At 48.9% G+C, this 18,601-nt stretch overlaps 1 long non-coding RNA gene across 1 annotated transcript; it reads right to left on the bottom strand.

Moving 5' to 3' along the window:
• Positions 1–553: 553 nt before the first annotated feature.
• On the bottom strand, positions 554–4,315 carry LOC134398258 (uncharacterized). Its single transcript, XR_010025404.1, has 3 exons — positions 4,204–4,315; positions 2,647–2,752; positions 554–858 (listed from the first exon to the last, which is right to left on the bottom strand). It is a non-coding gene; the product is annotated as an uncharacterized LOC134398258 (long non-coding RNA).
• Between the last annotated feature and the right edge of the window lie 14,286 nt (positions 4,316–18,601).

Here is an 18,601-nt window from a genome sequence, read left to right on the forward strand (position 1 = left end):
TTTGTGCCTATGTCCTTAATCAACTTTCCCATTGCTTGAAGAAGTGTGTGTGTGTGCTGTTTTGGGTTTCAAAGTCAAGAAGATCCTTTTAGCGCAGCCTTCCTCAACCTGGGGCGCTCCAGATGTGTTGGACTGCATCTCCCAGAATGCCCCAGCCAGCTGGCTGGGGCATTCTGGGAGTTGTAGTCCAACACATCTGGAGCGCCCCAGGTTGAGGAAGGCTGTTTTAGCGGATATGTGACTTTTAGAACCTTCACACGTATTTAGAAAGAGGACATTTTTGAGCTGCCTAGGAGCGTCTGTTTGGTTATTGTGGAAACAGAATGCTCAATTACATGGACCCCAGGGCTAGATCTATACCAGGCAGGATATAACACTTTGGAAACGGTTTGAAAACTGTATCTGGAGTATGTCCTGGGCCCCAACAGTTGCCACTACTGTTATAAACCGTTTTAAAGCAGTATAGTGTAGATCCTGCCCTGGTCTGAGCCAGTATGGCACTTCTGATGTTCTTGACCTCTTCCCTTCTCCACACAGAGCACCAACTCCAGGGTTTCAATTGCTTGCTTTTATTAAGCAGGAAAGCTAAAGCATTTAAGCAGGAAGTTTGAAAGCTGTGGTCCTAGGCACCCTCACCAGGGAATAAGCCCCACTGAACACAGTGAGACATACTTCCCAGTAAACATGCCTAGGAGTCCCCGGTAAAGGTTTATTGGCAGAATGGTCTTCCGTGGCAGGAGAGGGTCTTGCTTTCCGAGCGAAGGTGCAGGGCGTGGCAGAGTTTCCGGAGGCAAAACGATGCTGCTCCCTCAGAGATGTTGCACTCGGGGGCTATTTGTTGTCCCCAACCGTCAATCTCTGTATAGGATGGAAACCACAACAGATATTTAGAGAAACTGGTACAGAAAACAGATGAGGTCTATGACAGCGGTCCCCAACCTTTTTGGCATCAGGGACCAGTTTTGTGGAAGACAATTTTTCCATGGACCGGGGCTGGGGGTGGGGATGGGTGGGTGAAAGCAGCTCACCTGTGTGGCCCAGTTCCTAACAGGCCACGGACTGGTACCAGTCCATGGCCCGGGGGTTGGGGACCCCTGGTCTACGACACACATCAAACTATTACTGTTAGAGCAGTACGACAATGGAATCAGTTACCCAGGGAGGTTGTGGGCTCTCCCACACTAGAGGCCTTCAAGAGGCAGCTGGACAACCGTCTGTCAGGGATGCTTTAGGGTGGATTCCTGCACTGAGCAGGGGGTGGAACTTGATGGCCTTGTAGGCCCCTTCCAACTCTGCTATTCTATGATTCTATGATTCTATATATGTTACACCAACACTGGCTCTATTAACAATACAAGAAGGACAAAATGCAGAAGGGACTTCTGGAGAATTCATCGTACTTCTGCTGATGGCACCCCGCTGGGTAATAGCAAGAAGTTGAAGAAGTTGAATGGCTGTTTTAACAGCAATTGGCTCCTAAGATCCCAGATGTCAAGAGACTTCTGGATGTCTAAGGCTTCCAGGTTTCGGGGTAAAAATATAAACGTAAATCTGATCTCCGAATTCAAAATTTCTTTTGTAAAATTTTAATCTGATTCCAATGGCAAATTTCATCAGTTTTGAGTGCAAAAAGCAATCCCTTAAAAAAGGCAGAAGGAACTGAAATGTAAGTGGTGCATTCAGTGTCACCTCTACAATCATTTTCATGTACACGGTATCATTGCTTTGTAAAGCTTTGTAAACTGCCCAGAGGGCTTTGGCTATTGGTCGATATGGGAATGTAATAAATGAATTGAAAGTAAAAACTGAAACTAGGGGCCTTCCTAGATGGGGCTTTAGCCTGGTGTGAGCCCCGGGCTCACCCCTGTGAGTCCAAATGATGCACAGGGTATCCCGGGCTCAGGGAGGGGTGAACCCTCCCTGGGCCTGGGGTAACCGGCACCGCTTCAGGCCCGGTTTTTCCTGTGGTCTCGGGCTGAGCCAGAGACCATAGGCATGTAGCCAAGTCCGCCACTTTTCCCGGCTACTGGATTTACTCTCGAGTAGCCAGGAAAAGCAGTGGACGGGCTGCAGTGCTCCACATGAGCGCTGTGGCCATCAGGGCTACGGTGGGGACATGGGGGGCAGGAAATGGAGGCTGGGGAGATCGGGAGGAATCGCGGCACAGGGGACATCGGGGAGAATTGCGGGCGAGGGACATCGGGCGGGAGATTGGACATCGCGGGTGGGAGATCGGACATTGCAGGCAGGGGACATCAGGTGTGGGATTGGACATCGAGGGTGGGCGGGGAATCAGACATTGTGGGCAGGGGGGCGGGCAGGGGAAGGAGAATGGGGCTGGGGGGGGAGATCACAGACAGGGGGAAGGAGAACAGGGCCAGTGGGGGAGATCACGGATGGGGGGAAGGAGAATTAAAAAAAAAAAAAAAAAATCTTACTTACCTTTCCTGGCTCCTGCTTCTGCTGCCACTTTAAAAATAAAAAAAATGGCGGCCGAAACGGCTCTCCTCCAGAGCTCATCACGGCTCGTGAGTGAATAAGGGCAAGATCTCATGTTATTCATAACGCGAGGTCTCCCCTCCTCTCTCCCGGATTTTCCACCAGGTCTAGCGAGGCCCTATATTGTAAGTGGTACATTGGTCTCACCTCTTGCAGCACCTCCCAACTTTACAGTGCCGATGGACCCACTTTCCCCAAACACAAGTTGTCTGGCAACTGTATTCACATGGTCCAGGGATGGCTTGGGAGAAATCTAGAAAAAGGAGACACCACGAGGGAGGGAAAACACTTTAGGAAGCAGCCTGTTCTCTTCCCCAGAATCAACATTCTACTTAAGTGTAAGAGGGCTTCCCTTTGAGACCATGGGTGGCCTAGGAAAGAGAAGGTCCCTTGTCCAGGAAAAGGTCCCGCCCACTGACTTATTTATTTATTTTTTAAAAAGTATTTAAAATATTTATATCCCGCCCTTTATCACTAAGATCTCAGGGTGGTACAGATAAAAACATACAGTATAATACCATAAATATACACAGTTAAAAACAAACTAAACCATGATCCAAGTGAAAAACAATATACCGTTTTTCTTCGATTCTTAGACGCCATCAGTTGTAAGATGCACACTAATTTCAGTACCACCAACAGAAAAAGAAAAACCTAAGACACACCCGTGATTCTAAGACGCACCCCGTTTTTAGAGATGTTTATATGGGGGGGGGGAAAGTGTGTCTTAGAATCAAAGAAATAGGGTATAATTTAAAAGCAATAAAAGCAGTTAAAACAGTAAAAACAACGTGCCAGTGAGTTTAACCATCAAAGGCTTTGTTAAAAAGCCATGGTTTTACTTGGCGTCGAAATGCAATCCATGTTGGCACCAATCGGGCCTCCAAGGGGAGGGCATTCCACAGTCGGGGTGCCACCACAGAGAAGGCCCTCTCCCTTGTCCCATCATAATGTATATGTTGCATTGGTGGGATGCGGAGAAGGGCTCCTCCAACAGATCTAAGGTCTCGGGCAGGCATATATAAGGAGAGGCGCTCTCTCAAGTATCGAGGTCCCAAGCCGTTTAGGGCTTTAACATCATTACCAACACCTTGAATTCCGACCGGAAGCGTATAGGCAGCCAGTGCAGTTCCTTTAAGACCGGTGTTATGTGGGCTGTATAAGATGTACCCGCCAGCAGTCTAGCTGCTGCATTTTGCACTAGCTGCAACTTCCGAGTCGTCTTCAAGGGCAGCCCCACCTAGAGTGCATTGCAGTAGTCTAATTGGGAAGTTACCAGTGCATGCACTACTGTGGCTAGGTTGCCCTGTCCAGGAAAGGCCGTAGCTGGCGGATCAACCAAAGCTGATCCGAAGTACTCCATGCCACAGAGTCCACCTGGGCCTCCAGTGACAATGATGGGTCTAGGAGTACTCCCAAGCTACGTACCTGCTCCTTCAGAGGGAGAGCCACCTCACCCAGAACAGGCCGCTTACCCAATTCCCGGACTCGGGAACCACCAGTCCACAGAGCTTCCGTCTTATCAGGATTCGGCTTCAGTTTATTGGCCCCCATCCAGCCCATTACAGCCTCCAGGCACTGGTCCAGCACCTTCACAGCCCCAGCTAACTCCGATGACAAGGAGAAGTAGAGCTGAGTATCATCTCTATGGCAAAGCTGAGAGGACGGTGTAGCTCAGAGAACAGGGGCTGATGGGCATCTCACCTGGTACCACCACCAAAAGCAGCAGGAGGAAAACAGAAGAAATAAGGCAGAAGAGCTTCATGGCTGGAGAATGTTGCTAAGAAGACTGGAGATACTGACAGAGAAGGCAAAGGTGTAATGGGAACTCGAGAACTGCTGTAATCGTATGGGATGTCAAATGTCGTTGGAAGGATGTGTGTTGCAATCTCCTGAGGGCACGGGCTGTTGCCAGTCAACCGTCGTGACAGTCTCAATGTAATGTGACCTTCTCTTGAAGTATACTTTTCTTAACTCTTGATCACACTCCCAAGGAGGTCTCTACTGGCAGAGAACGTAGGGCTATCCTCATTTATCTGCCCAGTAGCGTTGCAAGGTTGATTCAACTAAGATAGAGGCCTTTGTCCCAAGCTAGGTAGATAGTTTTGTGGTTGGACAGGACCCTGGTCTTCCCTGTCCATCTCCAGCACTGTATCCACTCTACAATTAGGTCTTGTGGTGAACTTCCTTCAATTGCTTCACTCCGAGGAGCAGTAAGAGCTGCATCCAAGAGTCGGAAGGCATAAAATCAGTTGCAGGGGTCATAGAACCATAGAATCATAGAATAGCAGAGTTGGAAGGGGCCTACAAGGCCATAGAGTCCAACCCCCTGCTCCATGCAGGAATCCACCCTAAGGCATCCCTGACAGATGCTTGTCCAGCTGCCTGTTGAAGGCCTCTAGTGTGGGAGAGCCCACAACCTCCCTAGGTAACTGGTTCCATTGTTGTACTGCTCTAACAGTCAGGAAGATTTTCCTGATGTCCAGCCGGAATCTGGCTTCCTGTCACTTGAGCCCGTTATTCCGTGTCCTGCACTCTGGGAGGATTGAGAAGAGATCCTGGCCCTCCTCTGTGTGACAACCTTTTAAATATTTGAAGAGAGCTATCATGTCTCCCCTCAACCTTCTCTTCTCTAGGCTAAACATGCCCAGTTCTTTCAGTCTCTCTTCATAGGGCTTTGTTTCCAGACCCCTGATCATCCTGGTTGCCCTCTTCTGAACACACTATTAATAGAATATGCATTCTATTAATGCAGCCCAAAATATCATTTGCCTTTCTTGCAGTCATATCACACTGTTGGCTCATATTCAGCTGGAGGACTGAGCATTGTTAATACCTCTCCAGACCTTAAGATCATCCTCAGGGGTCCTTCTCCGTGAGCCCCTGCCAAAGGAAGTGAGGCAGATGGCTATTAGGAGGAGGGCCTTCTCTGCTGTGGCACCCCGGCTGTGGAATGAGCTCCCCAGAGAGGTCTGCCTGGCGCCTACACTGTATTCTTTTCATCACCAGCTGAAGACCTTTTTATTTTCTCAGTATTTTAACACCTAAATTTAAACTTTGCTGTTTTAATTCTGTATTTTAATCCTATATCAATTTCTGCTGTGTGGTTTTATCCTGGTTGTGCTTTTTATATAGTATTTTGTATTTGGGTTTTTAGATTGTTGGATGTTTTATTATGTTCTTAGTGGTTTTAATTTTTGTGAACTGCCCAGAGAGCTTCGACTATTGGGCGGTATAAAAATGTAATAAATAAATAAATAAAAAACTAAAGCTGTCGCCACTGGATCTATGGGGTTTTGGCACCCCAGGTTCCACTGAAAGAGCGCCTCATGACCACTCCTGGAGAGAGGTAAACCCTGGAATTCCACTCACCCTCAGATAACCCCAGGCACAAAGGGCCATAATACGGCATGGCAGCTAGTCTCTGCAAGAACAGAACTGATCTCCCACAATCTCAGCTTCTCAAAGAAGGCTTGAATGGTCCGTTGAGCCCTATGTTAACATTTCAATTGCTTTACCAAATTTGAATTCCCCCAAACAATAACTGTATGTTGCAAATTCTTCTTTGTGCTTATGTGCTTTGTAAACATTTGTGATTGCTTAAAGAACTCTCTCTCTCTCTCTCTCTCTCTCTCTCTCTCTCTCTCTCTCTCTCTCTCTCTCTCTCTCTGTGTGTGTGTGTGTGTGTGTGTGTGTGTGTGTAGTTTTGGATCCAACTCTTGGCCCAAAGTTCAAGAGACAGAAACGGTGGTTGTTTGAAATGCCCCTTAAGAACACACTTGTTCACACAGGCTTTCCCTGACCTGTGTAAGGGCCTCTGCTGATACCCTGTTATACTGTTCTGAGTGTTATAATGTTTGTAATGTTTAAATGTTTTTAATTAGGCATTTTTATCTTGTTTTATATTGCTATCTTGGATGTTAGGGTGAACTGCTTAAGGATTTGTACACATAAAGGATTTGTACATATAAAGCAGTAGAAATGTATTCTAGTAACTAACAAAATGAAGAATGTGTGTGGGGGTGGGTGGGGTGTCATTGCACACAGGTCCTACTTTTGGGCTTCCCAGGGCCCTCTCTTTGGTGCCTACAGAAACAGAACGCCACTCTCGATGAACCCATCGCCTGAGCCAGCGTGGTGTGTCTTACGTTCTTAACCATCCTCCCTGTTTACACAAAGCACCAACTCAACTGTTTCAATTGCTTGCATTTATTAAGCAGAGAAGCCAAAGCATTTAAGCAGAGAGATTTAAGGATGTGACCCTATGCACCCTCGTTTTGGACTAAGTCCCACTAAATGCAGTGAGACTTACTCACAAGTAAACATGCATAGGATCCCACTGTATAGAGTAATTGGCAGAATGGTCTTCGGTGGCAGGAAAGGGTCTTGCATTCCGAGCGAAGGCGCAGGGCGTGGCAAAGTTTCCGCAGGCAAAACGGCGTTCCTCCCTCAGAGATGTTGCACTGGGGCAGCTATGTTGTCACCAGCAGCCAGACACTCTGAATTATGCTCTGTGAGGGAAACCACAATAAATATTTAGGGGAAACTGGTACAGAAAATTGAACAGTAAAGCGACACCTATCTAACTCTCTGTGTGACCTCAGCTCTGGCTCAATTAAAAACGCAAGAAAGAGAAAATGCCAAAGTGACGTCGGAAGAATTAACCTCGTTCCTGCTCCTGGGAGCCTGCAGCAAAAGAGCTAAAAATGGGAAGACTGCAGAACTTCTAGCATTGAAATCTGGGAGCATGATGGGGTGGTGGCACATGGCCAGGGCAGAAAAAGCAGCGTACCAACAGAAGCAAGCGAAAGACACAGGCACACTGCCTGCTTTTTACCGAATATGACAGGGCTTTATTTCATATAGAAATCAGGGACATTCACAGCAATATTTGTCAAGGCCTTTCCACAGGTTAGAGATTTTTATTTTTTATGAAGAAAACCTCAAAGAAGCCAAGCTGCTCCCTGCCAAATGAGTTGGACTGCAACTCCCATCATCCTCAGCGGGAGAGCACCAGCTTACGGAAGCCTGGCCTAGACACGTAAGACATGGTCTGAGCAGAGCTCACGTCAGTGCTAGCTTGTCTTCCAGGGAGTCTTCTCTGCACACCTGAGAGGATCCTGGCCCCAGTCCCGGGTGCTCAGTCCGTCCACTGATGGGCCTCACTGTGTCCCATTGTAAGCGGGGCTTGCACCCTTGGACACCTGGTGAAATTCCCCCCTCATCACACAGTTAAAGCTGCAGGAGCCTTGCCCAGAGTGACCAGATATAAAAGAGGGCAGGGCTCCTGCAGCTTGAACTGCTGCGATGAAGAGGGAATTTCACCAGGTGCTGCACGGGTACCAATGGCCCCTGCTGAAATTCCCTTTTCTACACAACTGCTAATTATTATTATTTATTTATTTATTTATTTATTTATTTATTTATTTATTTATATAGCACCATCAATGTACATGGTGCTGAGCCCTGTTCTCCTTTCCATAGGGTCACCCTAGGGCTCATCTACACCTGCCTGTTTTGGCTGCAAGTGAAGACCTTTCATTTCCACAGGGCTCTTTTAGGATGTGGAGTTTTATATTGTTTTAACCTGACCTTCTGATTTCATCCCTCATTCTATTGTTTTGACATCATCTTTGATGTCTTTCTGAGAGGTTTTACCTGAAATGACTTTACATAAAAATCCTTGGCACGTCTACTGAGAAGTAAGTACCACGAAATCCATGGGACCAACTCCCAGGTCTGCATCCGTTTACACCTTTTAATCTGATTTCAGTGATAAAATTCTTCCGCTTTCACTGCATTAAACAATCCCTGACGCACTTTGCTCTTTGAACCTGGCCCCAGGGGAATCCCTTTCCTCTTGAACAAAGAGCTGGTCTTTCGTGCCAAGGGGAGATGGCCTACCTATGACATTTCCTGGGGTAACAGAAGCTTATGGAAGGGAGAGTGGTTTTCCTCGAGACATTAGTGGAAGAGGAAAGGGATTCCCCCAAACACCTGTGGTTGTGATGAAGACCCTGCAAGCCCAGCCCAACCAAAGTCGCCACCTCAAGCAAGCCCCCGCTGCTTCTTCTCCCCAGGCCTCCTCCTCCCTGCTCTTGGATGGTGGCACCGGGGTCTCCCAGCTCCAGGCTCCCCCTCTCCAAAGTCCTGATCTCAGCTGCCCCCTCCCCAGCTCAAGGCTCCCCCTCTCCAAGGTCCTGATCTCAGCTGCCCCCTCCACCAGTCCCCTCTCCAAGGTCCTGATCTCAGCTGCCCTCCCCCAACTCCTGGCTCCCCCCTCTCCAAGGTCCTGATCACAGCTGCCCCTTCCCCAGTTCAAGGCCCCCCCTCTCTAAGGTCCTGATCTCAGCTGCCCCCTCCTCCAGCCCCCTCTCTATGGTCCTGATCTCAGCTGCCCCCTCCCCAGCTCAAGGCCCCCCCCTCTCCAAGGTCCTGATCTCAGCTGCCCCCTCCCCAGCTCCTGGCTCCCCCTTCCCATGCCATTGCCGGGACACACACTTCCCTCTTTCCCTCCTGTTCTCACGGGCAGGGGGAGGCCTCCCCCTTTCATCAGCCAGCTGGGACATTGGGCCAAACTAGGCACAAGGTAGGAGCTGCAGGCCAGGGTGAGAGGCAGCAGCTGAGGAGGGATGGAGCGGGTGGCCAGACAAGAAGCGGCAGCCCCTTTAGGTGGGGAGGACAAAAAACTTTGACCCTCTTTCCAGCCGGCACCGCCTGCTTCTTCATGCTTAATGGTAAAGCTGGCCCTGATGTCCTACCCCGACACACACTCACACACACACACACACAATGTGCATAAAAGAACAGCAAGCGTGGAAAGTGAAATGGAAGTGGTGCATTTCGGGTGTCCACTCTAGACTCCAGTCTCCACTTCTACAGCCATAGTCATTTTTCTGCATCCTTATTAGTGGCCTTACCGGCAGCAACGCAGTCCAGATCGACATCTCCCACGTGCATTATTGTTTGAATTGCAACTCGCCAAACATCTATTCGGCCAACGACAAACTCCTCTTCCTCCTCTTCCTCCTCTTCCTCCTCTTCCTCCTCTGGCTTGGGAGAAATCTAGGGGGTGGGGGGAGAGAGGGAGCAAAAACACAACTCAAGGGAGAGAAAGCCCTTGGAGAGTGTTCTTCCCATGGAGAGACGCTCCGCAGGAAGCGTCTGGATCTCTTTCCCACGATCAGCCTTCTACACGCGAGAACAGCAGGGCTTCTCTTTGAGGCCATGGAAGAGAATCGCCCTTGTCCAAGGGACACCCCACCCCCATCAACGCGGAGAGAGCAGCGTAGCTCAGAGAACAGGGGCCGAGGGGCATCTCACCTGGCGCCACCAGCAGCAGCAGCAGGAAAACAGAAGAGAGGAGGAAGAAGACCTTCATGGCTGCTAGAGGATGTCGCTACGAAGCCTGGAGACACTGAAGGAGAAGGCAAAGGGGGAACGGATCAGAAAGGGAGGGAGGCCCACATTTATAGGGGGCACGAGAGCAATTAAAATCTTGCGGGATGCCAAATGTCGTTGGAAGGATGTGAGTGTTGCAAGCTCCTGAGGTCACAGGCTCTTACCAGCCAACTGTCAGGAGGGTCTCAGTGAAATGCATTCCTTTCTAGTTTTATCCTTTTCCTATCTCTTAATCAAAATTGCATCCCACCCGTATTCCCAAGGATCTCTGGGCTGGTAGTAAACGTGGCCTTATCCTCATTTATCCAAACAACAACCTTGTAAGGTTCATTCAATTAAGATAGGACCGTTTGCTGCAGGCTATGTGAAGGCCTTCAGGGCTGGACCGGAGCCTGGACCACCCAGTCCTTGCTCAGGGCTCCATCCACTTGTGGTGGTCTTCCCTGAATTGCTCCACTCGGAAGAGGGTTAAGAGCAGCATCCAAAAGTCAGGATTCACAGAATCTGTCACCAGGGATCAAAGCAGGCATTGGGCCCTAGCATTCGGTTAGTTGGTTCCAAAGATCTGTATCTGGGGTGGGTGTGTCTACTCTAGAGTAAACATGAAAACAAGAAATACACAAAGCCACTGCATACAGAAGCAGAGAGGGTCAGGAGGGGGGGGTCCTTTTGGCTCTGTTGTTTTGATGTTCAGGCCTACCCCGGACTTTCACAGGGCTTGTTTGGAATCACAAACTGTACCCCAAAGTACCACCTGAGTAAAACCACTTTCCCCGTGACATGCCCTCACTGTGCCCCACCGATAAGTCCTCCTTCAAACACGGAACTGCCGCTTGTTCACCTCTCTGAAGCCAGGCCAGATCCAAGATTGGGTGTGTGTGTGTGTGTGTGTGTGTGTCATGTTCCTCTCCTCCCTGCCATCACCTGTTTTCTCTCCCTCTGGCCCCAATCCACAGCACTACCCAGAGAGGAAGGGCAGCTGAGTAGGCAGGGCGTGGAGGTGGCTGTTCTTCCGTCTTCTCCTTTTGCTGGCTGGTGTTCTCCCTCCTGGACCCAGCAGCTGAGCAAAGGACAAGCAGGAAGCGAAGCAGCCGGGGCAGGCATCAGTCCTGAAAAGGACTCTGCACATGGTCAGGGGGTGGGGTGCTCTGCACTGATCATCCAGTCAGTCTATAATTCCATAGAATCAGTGCCAACGAGGCGCCCTACTGATGGTTTTCCAAAACTGGGGCAGCGGTACGGAAAGGAACCTCTCCCCAAACTTTTAGACCAGATCTACTCCAAGCAGGATAAAGCACTATGAAAGCAATATGAAAGCAGAATATAAAAGGCAGGAGCCGCGCCAGGCAGGATATAGCGGTGTGAAAGCAGCACATCGTATCTGTCAATGGGCCCAATAATAATAATACCGTATTTCTTCGATTCTAAGACGCACTTCCCCTCCCCATATAAACGTCTCTAAAAACGGGGTGCGTCTTAGAATGAAGTGTGCGTTTATTATTTCTTAGAATCAAAGCTTTTTTTCTGTTGGTGGTACTGAAATTAGTGTGCGTCTTACAATCGATGGCGTCTTAGAATCGAAGAAATACGGTAATAATAAAATAAAAAAATAGGCATGGCAGGTGTGTGATAAATCGCTGGTGTGATGGAGCCCTTATCCAGAACAGAGGCCCTGACCATTTCATCCTTATTTAGCAATATTTCTGTACTGCCATTAGAGTGCATGGGACTTACACGGGATAACAAGGCAGGCCCCTGCCCCAGGGTGCTTACAATCCAAAGTGCTCTCAGAGATGAGGCAAGTTCATGTCATACCTGGCACCCAAATGAGAGTATACGGCTTTACCAGGACCGGACTGGTCAAATCCATCGAACTACACACCAAAAATGGAGTTCTCATGCATCCCTACATTTTTTCCGTTGACAAGAAGGGGTGAAAGGCATTTGTATCCAGGCGTCCTCTGCCCCAGTGCCTGTAGGTTTTCCTTCATCAGCTTTGCAATTGCAGGACAAAGAAGAATGCAGTACATCATCTCCATAACAAAGGATATGGCCTGTGGGGCCGGGGAGAGGCTGGGAGGTTTATCATTTGGCCCATGGGGTGAAGGTTCCCCACCCTTGCTGTGCATTGTCAATAACTGGACATACTGAAATTGTCCCGTGGAGGTGGGTGAGAAGTTTGTGGTGGTCATTTTTAATAAGGATTTACCATAAGGATTTTGGTCACTGGTACACCTAGGGGTGACCATATTACACCAACTTTAAAAACTCTTCACTGGCTGCCAATTAGTTTCCGGGCAAAGTATAAAGTGTTGGTTTTCACCTTCAAAGCCCCACATGGTTTGGGTCCAGGCTACCTGCGGGATCGCCTTCTCCCGTACAATCCACCCCACACACTCAGGTCCTCTGGGAAGAATTTACTCCAGCCAAAACTAGGCTGGCAACTGTATATTTTTGATGGTTTAACATTTTGTATACTTTTTAATGTTCACTGTTTTAAACTTTTGTAAACCACCCAGAGAGCTTCAGCTATGGGGCGGTATATAAATTTAATAAAGAAAATAAAGAAATAAAATAAATAAACAGTTACCTATAGGGCCTTCTCTTCTGCTGCCCCCAGAGTGTGGAATGGCCTGCAGGACGAGATTCATCACGTTAGAGCGCTCTCTGAGATTTAGGCAGCCGAAAAGACTAGTCTCTTCTGGTAGGCCTACCCAGATGAATTTTAAACCTAAGAATTTTAAGATGCTGTGATAGTTATTTTAATATTTTATTGGTTTTATATGCTATTTTAACTAATTTTATGTATTATATTGTGTTTTGTGTTGTTCCCTGCCTCCATCCAGAGGGAGAGGTGGATAATAAATAATAATAATAATAATAATAATAATAATAATAATAATAATAATAATTTGCAAAGTTCTTCATATTCTGGTTAGAAAGTACCAGAGATTTTAAAAAACCCAAATGTGGCAGAAGGTGAAACTGACAGACTCGTCCCTCGTTTGTCCTACTCTAAAGGGCTCTCGTTTGGAATCCATCTCCATCTCTCAGCGGACGGCATCTTTCCCTGTCCTTCTGTGGCACTTAGTCCTTCCGCAAATGTCGTTAGAAGGGGAAGATTTAAACACACAGGCTGTAATTCCATGCAGAATTAGGCTGCAGTTAGGCTGGAGCAAATGGGCTTTAGAGTAAAGAGGTATGAGAACATCAAATGTGCTTCGGTTTGAGGCTACAGAGCAATTCCTGGGCAAAACTGTGAACCCTGAATATTTAAAGTGCAAAATTGAGCCATTGATGACAAACATGGAGTTCAGGAGGAGAGAGCAAAACTCCCAGGGATCAAGCAGTTTTCGATACCATTGACCATGGTATCCTTCTGGGACGACTCGCTGAGCTGGGAGTGGGAGGTACTGCTCTGCAGTGGTTCCGCTCTTATTTGGCGGGTTGGTTACAGAAGGTGGTGCTTGGGGAACATTACTCGGCCCGGTGGACTCTCAAGTATGGGGTCCCGCAAGGGTCGGTTTTGTCCCCTATGTTGTTTAACATTTACATGAAGCCGCTGGGGGCGGTCATCCGGAGCTTTGGAGTGTGCTGTCATCAGTATGCTGACGAAACGCAGCTCTGTTTCTCTTTTTCATCTTCAGCAGGAGAGGCTGTGGATGGGTTGAACCAGTGCCTGGCTGTGGACTAATAAACTGAGACTCAATCCAGACAAGACTGAGATGCTGTTAGTAGGTGACTCCGCTGACAGGATGGGGGGGGGGTGTTCTACCGGTTCCGGATGGGATTGCACTCACCCTGAAGGAGCAGGTTGGTAGCTTGGGGGTTCTTTTAGATCCATCATTGTCACTTGAGGCTCAGGTGACCTCGGTGGCACGGAGTGCTTTCTACAAGCTCCGGTTGGTGGCCCAGCTACGCCCCTGTCTGGACAGGGATAACCTGGCTTGAGTTGTCCATGCTCTGGTAACCTCCAAGTTAGATTACTGCAAGGCACTCTACGTAGGGCTGCCTTTGAAGACGGTTCGGAAGCTGCAGCTCGTGCAAAATGCAGCGGCCAGACTGATTTCAGGAACCAGAAGGTTTGACCATATAACACCTGCTCTGGTCCGCTTGCACTGGCTGCCTGTATGTTTCTGAGCCCAATTCAAGGTGCTGGTTTTGACCTATAAAGCCTTACACGGCTTGGGACCACAATACCTGATGGAACGCCTCTCCCGACGTGAATATACCCGGTCACTACGTTCAACATCTAAGTTCCTCCTCTGGGTGCCTACTCCGAGAGAAGCTCGGAGTGTGGCAACAAGGGATAGGGCCTTTTCGGTGGTGGCCCCCAGACTGTGGAATGATCTCCCTGATGAGGCTCGCCTGGCACCAACGCTGCTATCTTTCCGGCACCAGGTTAAGACTTTCCTCTTTGCCCAGGCATATGGCGGCACATCCTAATTACCCACATGTTTAGTTTTTAATTGGTTTTTAATGCTTTATGTGTGTATGTTCTGTGTTTTAGAATTTTAAATTTTGTATATTTGTTTTTACCTCAATTTTTAGAATTTCTGTAAACTGCCCAGAGAGCCCTGGCTATGGGAGCGGTATATAAGTGCAATAAATAAATAAATAAATAAATAAATAAATAAATAAATAAATAAATAAATAAATAAAATAAGATCTCATAGTCGGGGGTGAAAGGATGGGGCAGGACATGGATCCGCTCAGTGGCGGGCTACTTCTCTGAGGGGTACAGATCTGGGGAGCATCAGAGGACCTCAGGCGCCCCAACAAGGCCAAGAGAACCCCTCCTTTCCCCCCCCAACTTCGTGGGATGAGGGCTGGCCAGGCTTTTCTCTCCCTCCCCAACTGCGTTTTTCTCCTTGTTTTACTGTTCCTGCCGCTGCCCTGTTGTAGCTGCTGCATTTCTTTATTCAAACCACTCATGTGCAACCACGGCAGTTAGGAGTGAGGCAAGACGGACGCATAAGGGACAGGCAGAAGCCCCTGTGGTCTGTCCCCTTACCTTCCCCACAAATGGAGTAACATGCCTGTGTGAGCCCTCCTCCTCCTCCTCCTCCTCCTCCTCCTCTGCTGGTCCATGAAATGGTTCCTTCAAGCTGCTTTTGGGGAATGATAGAGCTGTTCCCTGCAGATTTAGACCAAAGAATCCACCCACCTCAGCAGCTGGTATCCAGCAAGGGTTATATAGGGTGACCATATGGAAAGGAGGACAGGGCTGGGGTTATATAGAAAAGGGAATTCCAGCAGGGGTCATTTTTATGCATGCAGCACCTGGTGAAATTCCCTCTTCATCACAACAGTTAAAGCCTCAGGAGCCCTGCCCTCTTTTGTATCTGGTCACTCTAGCTATTCTGCAGCTTTAGCTGTGGTGACGAAGAGTGAATCTCACCAGGTGCTGCATGCATAAAAATGACACCTGCTGGAATTCCCTTTTCCATACAACTGTTAAAGATACAGACGCCCTGTCCTCTTTTGAATACGGTCAGCCTATCTCTGTTGCTTGTCTGCAGCATCTGAGCAGCGACGGTAAAATGCCTCTCAACGTGGAGGTTCAGCTTATCCACCATGAACATAAGAACCTAAGAAGGGCCCTGATGCTGCATCAGACCGAGGGTCCATCTAGTCCAGCACTCTGTTCACACAGTGGCCAAGGGACCGTTGGCCAGGGATGAACAAGCAGGGCACGGTTGAAGGGTGAGGGGGGCAGCGGAGCTTAGGGTTCCCATACAATCATAATAGCTTATCTCCTTCTTGAAGAACATAAGAAGAGTCCTGCTGGATCAGACCGAGGGTCCATCTCGTCCAGCACTCTGTTCCCACAGTGGCCGACCAGCCATTGGCCAGGGACCAACCAAGCAGGACATGCAGCAACAGCACCCTCCCGCCCATGTTCCCCAGCAACTGGGGCACACAGGCTTACTGCCTCGGATACTGGAGGTAGCACCCAACCATCAGGGCTAGTAGCCGTGGATAGCCTTCTCCTGCAATAAATTATCCAGCCCCCTTTTAAAGCCATCCAAATGGGTGGCCTTCACTACGTCTTGTGGTAGTGAGTTCCATAGTTTAACTATGAATAATGGCCATGGATAGACTCAAGCCAGCACAGGTCCTCCTGACCCCTGAGGGAGGAGGATCCACTGCACCCCACCCCCAAGAGAGCCACTTGCCTCCCTATCAGTTCCTCGCTCTGAAGGGTGCCCTGGTGATCTCTAGGGCCACCTCACGCAGAATGCCCTGCTCTGAAAGACTCCTCAGAGTGAAGCATTTCAGCCAGGTGGGCTTTGGAGGGAATGCTGATGCCCCACTCTGAGGAGTTCCTCTGGAGAGCTGTGACCACTGCTCTCCTGCAGTGGCATTCGTTCTCTCTGGGGTGCCAAGCCGTCCCTTGGCCCTGGGACTCTTCAGAGGGAGACATCAGACCATTTCTTCTGAACGTCACTTTCTTGCTGGGGCGTTTGCAGTGGATTCAAAAGCATGGCTCTCTGAGAGTGAGACATGGGCCCTTTCTACACCTAAGGGTTATCCCAGGAAAATAGCGGGGTGGTGCCTGCCTGCTCCCGGGATCACCTGTGTGGCAGGAAGGATCCTGGGATGATCCCGGGATATAGGACTGGTGTAGACACGCCCATGGAGCGACCTTGGGGCATGTGGTCCCGACAATGGTGTGGGATGCACACCTGATCTGCCACCCTTCCAGATTTACTGCCTGAGGATTCAGCAATGCAGAATGTACACTACTGCTTCAAAACGTTTTATAACAGATTTGACAACTGTTGGGGCCCAGGACACACTCCGTATAACAGCCTTCCTCAACCTGGGGCGCTCCAGATGTGTTGGACTGCATCTCCCAGAATGCCCCAGCCAGCTGGCTGGGGCATTCTGGGAGTTGTAGTCCAACACATCTGGAGCGCCCCAGGTTGAGGAAGGCTGCCGTATACCATTTTCAAAAAGTTACCAAAGTGTTTTATCCTGCTTGGTGTAGATTTCTCCCTACTCCCATTGAAGTCCCAGCCGTCTCCTCCTCGTCCTCTATGGATTTATGGGATCCCCATTTGAAGACATCTTAGCACTTCACCATGGCCACCTCTTAGCTCAGAGGGGTCCACAAATTCTGTTATGTGTGCTTCTTTTAAAATCTACTTTAAAGTTTTTTATTCTGTTTTTATTTTATTTTATCTTGTACACCGCTCCGAAATTTTCAATGGGGAGTGGTATATAAATCTTGTAAATAAATAATAAATAAACAAAAGGACTTTCTTTGACCAGTGATGTATCTTTCTGCTCAAGCATTCATTGGGGCACACCTTCCATGTTCTGCTGTTTGGAGAGAGGAAACAAAGAGATTACAGAATCATAGAATAGCAGAGTTGGAAGGTACCCACAAGGCCATCAAGTCCAACCCCCTGCTCAGTGCAGGAATCCACCATAAAGCATCCCTGACAGGTGGTTGTCCAGCTGCCTCTTGAAGGCCTCTAGTGTGGGAGAGCCCACCACCTCCCTAGGTAACTGATTCCATTGTCGTACTGCTCTAACAGTCAGGAAGTTTTTCCTGATGTCCAGCCAGAATCTTGCTTCCTTTAACTTGAGCCCATTCTTCCGTGTCCTGCACTCTGGGAGGATTGAGAAGAGATCCTGGCCCTCCTCTGTGTGACAACCTTTCAAGTATTTGAAGAGTGCTCTCATGTCTCCCCTCAATCTTCTCTTCTCCAGGCTAAACATGCCCACTTCTTTCAGTCTCTCTTCATACGGCTTTGTTTCCAGTCATCACAGCATCTCTTGCTGATCATACGTTGGTTGGATATTTCTAGCAACTATAGCAGCACAGGCTATAGAATAGCAGAGTTGGAAGGGGCCCACAAGGCCATCGAGACCAACCCCCCGCTCAATGCAGGAATCCACCCTAAAGCCTCCCTGACAGAGGGTTGTCCAGCTGCCTCTTGAAGGCCTCTAGTGTGGGAGAGCCCACAACCTCCCTAGGTAAGTGGTTCCATTGTCGTACTGCTCAAACAGTCAGGAAGTTTTAGAGCTTTAGAGGTGGAAGGGACCTTGGATGTCATCTTGTCCAACCCTCTGGCTCCTTGCAATGTCCACTCTTGGTTCTAGTCCCGCCCCCTGGAGCAACAGAGCACACCTTTGCTCCATCATTTGCATGACAGCCCTGCAGGTAGTTGAAGACAGCTAATTTCACCTTCCATTGCCATCATCCGGATTTCCACAAAGTTTTGAGGGACAGAAAGAAAGAAGACATGGAAAAGAAGGAAGAAAGTCAATTTATATTTTGATGCATGTGTTGGTTTAGGTGGGATTGATGCCCTGAGCCCTTGGGGTGGGATGGAGGAAACTCAGCAGCACACAAGACCATTGCAGAGGTCTTCTGCTAAATGGCAGCACTCCACACCCCTGGGATTTCCTCACCGCCCTTTCATCCAGGGGGTGGGCGGCAGAGAAGGGCAATGCCTAACTGAAGAGGCAAAGTGAACCACCTGTGGCCACACCGTTGCGACTGGAAACCAACTTCCCTTTCCCCGTGTTCCCTTTCTTTGCATAAACTGCCAAGCGTTGCTCCATCTGATTGCAAAGTCTCAACTGACAACCTGTGTGCTTCTGTGCACCACGGGGGGGGGGGGGGAATGGGGCAGGAGGGTTGGGCAGGATTCCCCAGGTGTTGCTGCTCGGGATGCCGCAGGAA

The sequence above is a fragment of the Elgaria multicarinata genome, chromosome 4 (genome assembly GCF_023053635.1).
Source record: "Elgaria multicarinata webbii isolate HBS135686 ecotype San Diego chromosome 4, rElgMul1.1.pri, whole genome shotgun sequence".
Taxonomy (NCBI): Eukaryota; Metazoa; Chordata; class Lepidosauria; order Squamata; family Anguidae; genus Elgaria; species Elgaria multicarinata.